Source organism: Acinonyx jubatus, chromosome A2 (assembly GCF_027475565.1).
Source record: "Acinonyx jubatus isolate Ajub_Pintada_27869175 chromosome A2, VMU_Ajub_asm_v1.0, whole genome shotgun sequence".
NCBI lineage: Eukaryota > Metazoa > Chordata > Mammalia > Carnivora > Felidae > Acinonyx > Acinonyx jubatus.
In genome coordinates, this window is record NC_069383.1 from 154590290 (window position 1) to 154602258 (window position 11969).

The 11969-nt window shown below is 46.5% G+C and overlaps 1 long non-coding RNA gene and 1 other non-coding gene across 2 annotated transcripts; both read right to left on the reverse strand.

Annotated features, from left to right (window-relative positions):
* Positions 1 to 642: 642 nt before the first annotated feature.
* LOC113596610 (uncharacterized) lies at positions 643 to 11796 on the reverse strand. Its single transcript, XR_003417402.2, has 3 exons — positions 11393 to 11796; positions 10199 to 10321; positions 643 to 985 (listed from the first exon to the last, which is right to left on the reverse strand). It is a non-coding gene; the product is annotated as an uncharacterized LOC113596610 (long non-coding RNA).
* On the reverse strand, positions 11169 to 11356 carry LOC113596614 (U2 spliceosomal RNA). The gene has a single exon (XR_003417407.1). It is a non-coding gene; the product is annotated as a U2 spliceosomal RNA (small nuclear RNA).
* Positions 11797 to 11969: the final 173 nt, after the last annotated feature.

An 11969-nucleotide genomic window follows, 5' to 3' on the forward strand; every position in this document is an offset into this window, starting at 1 on the left:
GACAATGACGACGACAAAGCTTCAGCAGAAGCACGGGAGACACACAGATCTCACTGAAATTAGCAACTTAGCATTCTTGTTAGGCGGGGCTTGTGAGACTCCTCCGCTTGCCAGTTCTCGGTCCCTTGTCTTCCCTGGTCCTGGGCTCCGCCCTGTGTGAGGCTCCTCACTGACCTCTGGCCCTCATCACCACTTCTCGAGCTTTCTCATTTCATTCCCTGCGGCTATGGTTTGGGGGACCTTAGGGTACAACCTTGGGGCATTGTTTTATAAGCCAATCAGTCAACAGTCTTTTATCTTACAGTTTCTCTAAAATATTTAGCTGGCGCCCCAGCTTCGTGTGTCCAGGCAGCTCCAAGTACAAGCAAGTACAGCCAAAGATTTCCCTGGACACAGTTTTTCCCCCCCATTTCTTTTATTGTGGTGAAATACACTGGACATAAAATTGACTGCCTTAACCTTTTTTTTTTTTTTTAATCTTTATTTTTGAGAGAGAGATAGAGCGTGAGCAGGGGAGGAACAGAGGGAGAGGGAGACACAGAATCTGAAGCAGGATCCAGGCTCTGAGCTGTTAGCATGGGAGGAACAGAGGGAGAGGGAGACACAGAATCTGAAGCAGGATCCAGGCTCTGAGCTGTTAGCATGGGAGGAACAGAGGGAGAGGGAGACACAGAATCTGAAGCAGGCTCCAGGCTCTGAGATGTTAGCACGGAGCCCGATTTGGGGCTCGAACTCATGAATGGGGAGATCATGACTTGAGCCGAAATCAAGAGTTGGACGATTAACCGACTGAGCCAGCCAGGCACCCCCATCTGATAGCGTTCTTAAACCCAAATGCTGCCCTCTTGCCTTGGGCCTTGGCATTTTCTTCAGGCTGTTGAGCAAGGGCCATCATCTTGCTGGAACTGTCTCCTCAGAGCCACCTGGTATCACTGCTTCCCGGGGAGGCCCCAAATTACCAGACTCAGTCAATTTAAATCATAACCTGCATGGAGAGAGACTGCCTTAATGTTATTAGAGTCCCTTCCATCCTGGCTTACCCCAGCACATCTCTGTTTCTATTAACAGTGGCAGGAAGCAGGAAACACACACAAATAGTCTGGCTACTTGCCAGGCTGTCTGTCATGCAAGACGTCACAGTTTTCCCAGATGGTTTGCTCTAACATAACACAGGTCACCAATGTCCCACCGTGCGTCTGTGTCCTCATGATCTGTTACCTGATGGCTAAGGTAATGCCTCAGAGTTTGGGTTTTTATTACGGCAGAACCCCATTTCTGGCATTAACATTTACGTTAGTTATTGTCCAGTATGAACTACTGTAACAGAGAGACCCCCAAAACGCAGCAACTGAAACCCGACAGAAGTTACGTCTTGCTCATGTAGCTGTCTAGAGGTGGCAGTGGGTTTGGGGCTGGTAAAGTGACTCTGTTTTCCTTGTAAGCCGTGTCTTCGGTCCCTGGGTCCAAAGTAACGTCTTTACCTCCGACCATTGTGTCTACATCCCAGGCTACAGGAAGGGGTGTTAGGCTCTAAGGAGCACATGCCCTTTCCTTTTATTTTTAAATTTTTTTTAACGTTTTATTTATTTTTGAGACAGAGAGAGACAGAGCATGAACGGGGTGGGGGGGTCAGAGAGAGGGAGACACAGAATCGGAAGCAGGCTCCAGGCTCCGAGCCGTCAGCCCAGAGCCCGACGCGGGGCTTGAACTCATGGACCGTGAGATCGTGACCTGAGCTGAAGTCGGACGCTTAACCGACTGAGCCACCCAGGTGCCCCTGCCCTTTCCTTTTAAGGGCACAGTGTGGATGTAGTCATCATCACATCTCTTCACGTTCTCTTGGCCGGAACTATGACCCACACTGCAGCATCTGGAATACAGGGTTTTTAGGTGGATTGCCATGTGCTGGGCCACATCCTGGGAGTTCTTTTTTTTTTTTTTTTTTAATTTTCCCCCCAATGTTTATTTATTTTTGAGAGAAAGAGACAGAGTGTGAGCAGGAGAGGGGCAGAGAGAGAGGGAGACACAGAATCCGAAGCAGGATCCAGGCTCTGAGCCATCAGCACAGAGCCCGATGCGGGGCTCGAACTCACAAACCGCAAGATCATGACCTGAACTGAAGTTGGATGCTTAACCAACTGAGCCACACAGGCACCCTGAACTTTTTTTTTTTTTTTTTTTAAAGTAAGCTCTACACCTAACATAGGGCTTGAATTTATGACCCCTAGATCAAGAGTCACATGCTCTACTGACCGAGCCAGCCAGGCGCCCTTTAGGAGTTTGATTAAAAAAAAAATTTTTTTTTCACGTTTATTTATTATTGAGAGACAGAGAGAGATGGAGCATGAGCAGGGGAGGGGCAGAGGGAGAGGGAGACACAGAATCTGAAGCAGGCTCCAGGCTCTGAGCTGTCAGCACAGAGCCCGACGCAGGTCTTGAACCCATGAACCGCGAGATCATGACCTCAGCCGAAGTCGGACGCTTAACTGACTGAGCCACCCAGGCACCCCAGGAGTTCGATTTTTAAAGGAGGAAACTGAGAATAAATTCTGGTAGACAAGTAGCAACACATTAATTGTATCCTCTCATGAAGCAAGATTATTATTTCCATTATACTGATGAGTAACATGAAGGGTCCAAGAGTTTAAAAAGATTGGCCCCATATCCCATGGCTACTGAAGAGCCACCCGGGATTCAGTCCCAAGTGGTATGTGCCCTTAGCAGCTTTGACCACTGGGAGGACCCTGGGAAACCGAGAGATTACAAATAATCTGAAAGAAATGTGGGATGTGGGGCGCCTGGGTGGCTCAGTCGGTTAAGTGTCTGACTTCAGCTCAGGTCATGATCTCACGGTTCATGGGTTGGAGCCCCGCATTGGGCTCTGTGCTGACAGCTCAGAGCCTGGAGCCTGATTCGGATTCTGGGTCTCCTTCTCTCCCTGCCCTTCCCCTGCTTGCACTCTGTGTGTGTCTCTCTCTCTCTCAAAAATAAATAAACATTAAAACAAAAGTGCTCCTTCGGTGAACAAACATGAGTGATAAGAAAGCAAAACTGTGTTACTGATGATGTGGAGAAAGTTTGAGGTCTGGACAGAAGGTCAAACCACCACGACGTTCCCTTAAGCCGAAGCCTCGTCCGGAACAAGGCCCTAACCCTGTAATTCTACAAAGGCCGAGAGAGGTGAGGAAGCTCTCACGTTGGAGGCCAGCAGACACACGTCGGGTCACGAGGTTCCAGGAAAGACGCCATCGCCCCTGACGCGGCAGCGCAAGGCGAAGCAGCAGGTGCAGACGCAGAAGCTGCAGCGAGTGATCCAGAAGATCTAGCCGAGATCATTCACGAAGGTGGTTGCAGTCTAAACAGCAGGTTGTCCGTGGAGACCAGTCTTCTGATTGGAAGAGGACGCCATCCAGGACTTTCAGAGCTAGAGAGGAGAGGTCAATGGCTGCCCTCGAAGCTTCAGAGGACAGGATGACTCTCTCGTTAGGGGCTAATGCAGCTGAAGTCAATGCTTATTTGCCATTGCAAAAGTCCTAGGGCCCTTAAGAAGTAGGCTAAGTTGACTGTCTATGCTCTATATGTGGAACGATAAAGCCCAGATGATAGCTTATCTGTTTACAGCATGGTTTATTAAATATTTTAAATCTACTGTTGAGATCTACTGCTAGAGAGAGAGAGAGAGAGAGAGAAAGCAAGAAAGCAAGAAAGCAAGCAAGCAAGCAAGCAAGCAAGCAATTCTTTTCAAAATAAGACTGCACGTTGACAATGTGCATGGTCACCCAAGAGCACTGATGGAGATGTAAAGTTAAGTTTAATGTTGTTTTCAGGCCTGTAATCACAGTATCCATTCTGCAGTCCATGGATTAAGGAGTAATTTTGACTTCTAAGCTTATTCTTTAAGAAATACATTTTGGGGCACCTGGGTGGCTCAGTCAGTTGAGTGTCCAACTCCTGACTTTGGCTCAGGTCACGTTCCCAGGGTCGTGGGATTGAGCCCCACATCGGACTCCATGCTGGGCGTGGAGCCTGCTTAAGATTCTCTCTCTCTCTGCCCCTCTCCCCAACTCATGCTCTATCTCTCTCTAAAATAAAAAAAATATATAAATATGTTTTGATTTTTTAATGTTTATTTATTTTTGAGAGAGAGAGAGAGTGTGTGTGAATGGGAGAGGGGCAGAGAGAGAGGGAGACACAGAATCCGAAGCAGGTTCCAGGCTCTGAACTGTCAGCACAGAGCCTGACGTGGGGCTTGAACCCATGAACTGGGAGATCATGGCCTGAGCTGAAGTCAGACACTTAACCGACTGAGCCACCCAGATGCCCTAAAGGAAATACATTTTGTAAAGCTATAGCTAGCTACATAGTGATTTCTCTGATGGATCTGGGCAAAGTAAACTGGAAACCTTCTGGAAAGGATTCACCATTCTACATGCCATTAAGGATATCTGTGATTCATGGGAAGAGGTCAAAATGTCAACGTGACCAGGAGTTCGGAAGAAGTGGATCCCAGCCCTCACGATGACTTTGAGGGTTCAAGACTTCAGTGGAGGCAGTGACTGCAGGTGTGGTGGGAAGAGCAAGAGGACTAGCATCCGAAGCGGAGCCTGAAGACAAGAGGCCTGCAGTGCTCCGATCTCGTGACAAAACGAACGGAAGAGGAGTTGCTTCTAACGGACGAGGAAAGCAGGCTTCTTGAGCTGCAATCTGCTCCTGGTGAAGATGCCGTGAAGACGGTTGGAACGACGACACAGGGTTCAGAACGTCACAGAGGCAGAGTGGAGGGGGCGGCGGCAGCGGGATTTGAGGGGACGGACTCCGATTCCGAGAGAGGTCCCACCGTGGGTGAAATGCCACCAAACAGCATCGCATGCTGCAGAGAAGTCGCTCGTGAAAGGAGGGCTCCTTCGATGCAGCGAACTTCACTACTGTCTTATTTAAGACATTGCCACAGCCACCCCAGCCGTGAGCGACCACCACCCCGATCAGTCAGCAGCCGTCACGTGGAGGCAGGACCCTCCACCAGCAAAAAGATTACGACTCGCAGAAGGCTCAGATGACGGTTAGCATTTTTTAGCAATAAAGTATTATATACACACACACATATATATATGTGTATGTGTGTATATATATATATATATATATATATATATATTAGAAAGAGGAGAAAGAGAGGGAGGGAGAGAGAATCTCAAGCAGGCTTCACGCCTGGTTGTGCAGGGCCAGCGTGGGGCTCAGTCTCATGACTGAAGTCACGATCTGGGCCGAAATCAAGAGTTGGATGCTTAACTGATTGAGCCACCCAGGTGCCCAGGGATAAAGTCTTTTTCAACTAAGGTATGTGCATTTGTTATTTCAGACACGATGCTATTACGCACGTAACAGACTACACTATAGTGTAAGCACAACTTTGATATGCCCTGGGAAACGAGAACATTCATTTGACTTGCTTTATCGTGGTGGTCTGGAACTAAATCTGCGATACCTTGGAGGTATGCCTATTTTTGTGGTTTCTGTGGACTTTATTTTTTCCAGCCTTGAGGACTGACTGGCTTTCATTTCTCTGCTTGGGTGGATGGAAATGTGGGTCCGCCCCTCATTTTTAGGCATTTAGAGGGGGCTCGGAGCCGGGTATGACTTGTACCTCCTGGGAATGGCTGGAGGCCCCAGGGGGTGCCATTGGCTCAAGCAGGTGGAAGCAAGGAAGGGCTTACAGCAATTTGGAAGGAGCTCTGGGTACCTCGAGCTCCTTCTCAAAGGCGGTATGAGCATTTTATTTATTTATTTATTTATTTATTTATTTATTTATTTATAAGAAATCTATTAGCAAATTGGTTTCCATACAACACCCAGTGGTCATCCCAACAGATGCCCTCCTCAATGCCCATCCCCCACCCTCCCCTCCCTCCCACCTTCCCATCAACCCTCAGTTTATTCTCAGTTTTTTAGAGTCTCTTATGATTTGGTTCCCTCCCTCTCTAACTTTTTTTTTTCTCTTCCCCTCCCCCCACGGTCTTCTGTTAAGTTTCTCAGGATCCACATAAGAGTGAAAACATATGGTATCTGTCTTTCTCTGTATGACTTATTTCACTTAGCGTAACACTCTCCAGTTCCACCCACGTTGCTACAAAAGGCCATATTTCATTCTTTCTCACTGCCAAGTAGGATTCCATTGTGTGTATAAAGCACGATTTCTTTAACCATTCATCAGTTGATGGACATTTAGGCTCTTTCCATCATTTGGCTCTTGTTGAAAGTGCTGCTATAAACACTGGGGTACAAGTGCCCCTATGCATCAGCACCCCTGTATCCCTTGGGTAAATTCCTAGCAGTGCTATTGCTGGGTCATAGGGTAGGTCTATTTTTAATTTTTTGAGGAACCTCCACACTGTTTTCCAGAGCGGCTGCACCAGTTTGCATTCCCACCAACAGTGCAAGAGGGTTCTCGTTTCTCCACATCCTCGCCAGCATCTATAGTCTCCTGATTTGTTCATTTTATGTATGAGCATTTAGAAACACTGGCCCCTGAACCAGGATCTGGAGATCTGGACCTGTTTACCTGCGAACCACTCTTGGAGACATGGGAGGGTCCCTTCCCTTCTCCTTCTCTTGGAGGTCATTACATGCAGCAATTGAACTGATGATCTCTCTTTGCCATTTTCAGACCCTATGTTGTCTCTGGAACTCATAAATGAGGCTTGATGAGAATATGAAGGCCTGGCAAGGTCACTGCTTCCCCAAATGTGAAGCGTCTAACAGTAATATTTCCTGCATGTGGTGTTCAAGAAAACTTTGCGCCGCACAGGTAGGAACCTATTCCTTCTCCTAATTCTCTTTCAAGGCTACCGGTTACTTCAAGAAATTGGTAAATTTCTTGATGCTAGTGGATCTTTGGTTAATTTTTTAAAAATTTGAGGATGGTTGACACGCAGTATTATGTTAGTGTTCAGTCTAGTGTCCACATCTCCATACCTTATGCTGTCCTCACGTCAGGGTAGCTGCTATCATCACATGACACTGTTACAATATCATTGACTGTGTTCCCTACGCTGTACCTTTTATTCTCGTGGTTAACACATTCCATAACTGGAAGCCTGTGTCCCCCACTCCCCTCCACCCATTTTGTCCATCTTCCTATCCCCCTTCCCTCTAGCAACTCTCAGTTTATTTATATGGCGGATTCTGCTTTTTGTCTATTTCTCCTCCTTCTCCTTCTTCTTTTTTGTAGATTTCACATATAAGTGAAATCAGATGGTATTTGTTTTTCTTAGTCTTATTTCTGCTAGTGTATCTTAAAAAAAATTTTTTTTTTTAATTTTAGAGAGAGAGCGAGCACGCACAAACCAGAGAGAGGGGCAGAGGGAGAGAAAGAGAGAGAGAGAGAGAGAGAGAGAGAGAGAGAGAGAGAGAGAGAGAGAGAATCCCAAGCAGGCTCCAGATGTGGGGCTGGATCCCATGATCCTGGAATCACGACCTGAGCTGAAATCAAGAGTCAGACACTTTGGGAAGGCAAGCTGGTGCGGCCACTCTGGAAAACAGTATGGTGGTTCCTCAAAAAACTAAAAATAGAACTATCCTACGACCCAGCAATTGCACTACTAGGCATTTATCCACGGGATAGAGGTGTGCTGTTTCAAAGGGGCACATGCACCCCAATGTTTATAGCAGTGCTACTGACAATAGCCAAAGTATGGAAAGAGCCCAAATGTCCGTGGATGGGTGAATGGATAAAGATGTGGTATTTATATACAAAAGAGTATTACTCTGCAATCAAAAGAATGAAATCTTGCCATTAGCAACTACGTGGATGGAACTGGGGGGTATTATGCTAAGTGAAATTAGTCAGAGAAAGACAAATATCATGACTTCACTCATATGAGGACTTTAAGACACAGAACAGATGAACACAAGGGAAGGGAAGCAAAAATAATATAAAAACAGGGAGAGGGATGAAACATGAGAGACTCATAAATATGGAGAACAAACAGAGGGTTACTGGAGGGGTTGTGGGATGGGGGATGGGCTAACTGGGTAAGAGGCATTAAAGAATCTACTCCTGAAATCATTGTTGCACTACATGCTAACTAATTCGGATGTAAATTAAAAAAATTAAAACAAATTAAAACCAATTAAAAAAATTAAAAAAAAAGTCAGACACTTAACCAACTGAGCCTCCTAGGTGCCCCTGCTAATGTATCTTAAAAAAACTGTTTACATTGTGTGTGTATATCTCTCTCTATACACGCATGTGTATGCAATTATATGTGTAACTTAAAAGTATGATATATTAAAATAGATTTTTTTTTTTAGTGTACAAGTCAATGAATTTTAACACATGCCACTGCCGTCGTCATCCAGGTACAGAACATCATCCCACAAAACTCCCTTGTGTGACCCTCCCTTGTGTGTCACATCCTCCCCTAGTCCCCAGAAACCATTCATCTGTCCTCTGGTTTTGTCACTTACAGAATATTGTATCAATGGAATCATATAGTATGTAACCTTTTGAGACTGACTTCCTTCACTCAGCATAATTTTGTATGCGTGTTTAGCTTGTGGATAGAGAATACTCTCCCCCAGCCTGTTTGTTTTTGAGGTAAAATTGACATATACCATTGTACTTTAAGGTCCACGACTAATGATTTGATATACCTATATATTGCAAAATGACAACCACAGTAAGTTAATATCCATCACCTCACAGAATTACAATTTTTTTCCTTGTGATGAGAACATTTATTTATTTATTTATTTATTAAAAATTTTAATGTTTATTCTTGAGAAAGAGAGAGAGATAGAGACAGAGCATGAGCAGGGGAGGGTCAGAGAGAGAGAGAGAGAGAGAGAGAGAGGGAGACACAGAATGTGAGGCAGGCTCCAGACTCTGAGCTGTCAGCACAGAGCCCGACGTGGGGCTCAGACTCACAGACCACGAGATGGTGACCTGAGCTGAGGTCGGACGCTTAACCGACTGAGCCACCAGCCATCCCACCATCATCCCATATGATGAGAACTTTTAAAACCCATTCTCTTAGCAACTTTCAGATCTATGATATAATACTGGTAACTGTGGTCTCCATCCCCAGGATTTATTTATCTTTTAACTAGGTATTTGTACCTTTTGACCACTTTCACCCCCATTCCCTCCTCCCACCCCAACTTCTGGCAACCACACAGCTGTTCTCTGAGCATCATTATTTTGAGATTCATCTAAGTCGTTGTGTGTTTCAGTAGCTTGCCTTCTATTGCTGAGTTGTGTTCCATGCTATGGGTGGATCACAGTTTAACCACTCACCTATTGAAGGCATTAACCTTAAAAATAAAACTGTCAGTTGGGGGCCCCAGGTGCCTCAGCGGACTAAGCATCTGACTCTTGATTTCGGCTGTTTATGATCTCACATTTCATGAGTTCAAGCCCTACTTCGGGCTCCACGCTGACAGTGTGGAACCTGCTTGGGATTCTCTTCCTTCCCCTCTCTCTCTGCCTCTCCCCTGCTCACTCTCTCTCTCTCTCAAAATAAATGAATACACTTAAAAAAAATAAAATAAAACTGTCAGTTATTTAGCAAAAATGGGCTTATTCAGGAAGACCAGAAAATTACAATTCATGATACCTAGGCCACCGCAATCTACAGGCAAGTCTGAGGCACATGGGCAAGGAAAGTTCTTTAGAGAGGAAAAGGGAGGGTTGGGAGGAGCTGCTATAAACCAAAAGTCCATTGGAGTAAACTGGGAGTTCAGAGTATAGTGGCTTTTTCATGGCTGTGGGGTCACAGTCTCTCCTTGGTCGGGCTGTTGCTGGGGGAGGAGAAAGACCTTTCTTCCTTCTGCTGGAGTAGTTCAGTGGTAGTTGTTCTCAAGACTTGCAAGGTAAGTCCCTCAGTGCTTAGTTTACAGTTGATGATGAGTGGTAGGGTGTGTGGCTCCCCTTCTGGCCTCCCAGCTCCATTTTAAATGAGGTTTCATTCTACTGATTTTCACAAGGGACATTTGGTTTTTTCCTAGCTTTTGGCTATTACCAACAAAGCCCCTCTGAAAAATTGTGTGCAGGTTTGGTGTGACTTAGGCTGTTCAAAATCCTCTCTGGCCTTCCAATTCACTTAGAATAAAATCCAATGTTAAGTGCAAGGGTGTCTGGGTGGTCCTCAAATGCTATACCCTGTGACAAGCATGGGAAAGCCATGTGGTTGAAGCACAGTACCTGTTCTTGAGGTCCTCCCAGTCTGGGGGCAGCACGGCTGGAGTTCACATTGTGCCTCTATCACTTACAAGCTGTGTGACCTTGAGCAAGTTCCTTAACCTCTCTGTGTTTCAGTTTCCTCACCTGTAAATGGAGAGATTAATAACATAAACTACGTTACAGGGCTGTTGTGAGGATTAAATGAGTTAATGCAAAGAGTATGGAACAAGCCCTTATATGTAATACGTGCTTAACAAAAATGATCACTGTTTCATTATTGGCTTTCAGAATTTAATTGCAACTGGAAGGCCTGTCCAGGAAGTTTGTATTTTATCCTGTTAATTATATACAGGGAGAGTGGGGTTGAGCTGGTAGATGAGAGACAGGAGGGAGAGGGAGGGGTTTGGAAAATCTTGGAATACTCCTGAACAGCTCTTATGGGGTGGCGGGGAGGAGTCTGGTTGGAGTGGGTTGAAGAGGGAATAGATGGAGGTCTTATGGAGACAGCAGATGTAGACAACTCACTGGAGGAATTTTGCTAAAAAGAAATGCAAAGGCAGGGGCGCCTGGTGGCTCAGTGGGTTAAGCGTCCGATTTCAGCTCAGGTCATGATCTCACAGTTTGTGAGTTCAAGCCCCGTGTTGGGCTCTGTGCTGACAGCTCCGAGCCTGGAGCCTGCTTGGGATTCTGTATCTCCCTCTCTCTCTGCTCCTCTCCCACTCACACACACACTCTCTGTCTCTCTCAAAAATAAATAAACATTAAAAAATTTTTTTTTAAAGTGCAAAGGGACAGTAGTAAGTGGAAAATGTGGGGCAAAGGGGTTTCCTTTTCTTTTCTTTCTTTTAATGGGTGAAATGAAAAGTAGGAATGATTTCAACATAAGACAAAATTAACAACAGGGTGTAATCCTCAGAGGGAAATCCCTGAAGTTGACAAGGGATGAGGGCCAATGTTAAAATGGTACAATCTTTATCTTCTCCCCCCCACAGGCGGGTGCAGTGTTCCTGGATGTACTGCAGTACCACGTGGATGGGTGAAGTGGGCGGAGCAAGCTCCTATTCCAACTCCCTGCTCCAAAAATCCATTTAATATATTACCCTCGGATAGGGGACGTATCTGATGTTTATCTGACAACAGTTACTACACTTGATCTTAGCTAAAAGGCCGAGAAACAACTAGATTTGTTTTGGAAGGAAGCAGGGTGCTCAGTACCAGAATTACTTGCCCATCGCTGGTGGAGAGATCATTCTCTAGAGGCCAGATGGCTGGAGCCAAGGACCACCGGCGTCGAAGCGTCTCCTCCCTTGCACTCCGGGCGGAAACTCCTCAAGGTCTGGGAGAGAAGGCGGGGCCTGCGGGGGTGGGGCCAACCGCAGAGGCGAGCCTACGAGCTAGGGGGCGAAGCTCTGCCCATGCAGGGTTCTGGTGGGATGGGAGGCGGGGCCTGTGCAAGGGCGAGGGGCGGGCTTGTTTGGGATGTGGTTGCAGACGGTGGGTCTGGGGAGCGACGTGTGACGTCCCGGTCTGGCCGACCTGAGGGGCATTCGGCACGGCTGGTGTGAAAGCTGGTTCGCTGGAAGGCCCGAACACTACGGACAGAAACGTGGGGGCCAACGGAAGGCCGTGGAAAGCCGTCACCCCACGGTCGCGGCTTATACAAAATGCCAAGGGGCGTGGTCTCATGTAAAGAAAGGGGTTAGGCCTGCAGTGCGAGCCAATGAGAGGCGGGGGAGGGCGGGACTTGTGCTGAGGCGGCCTGTAGGGACGGGGCTTTTATAGGAGATGCTTG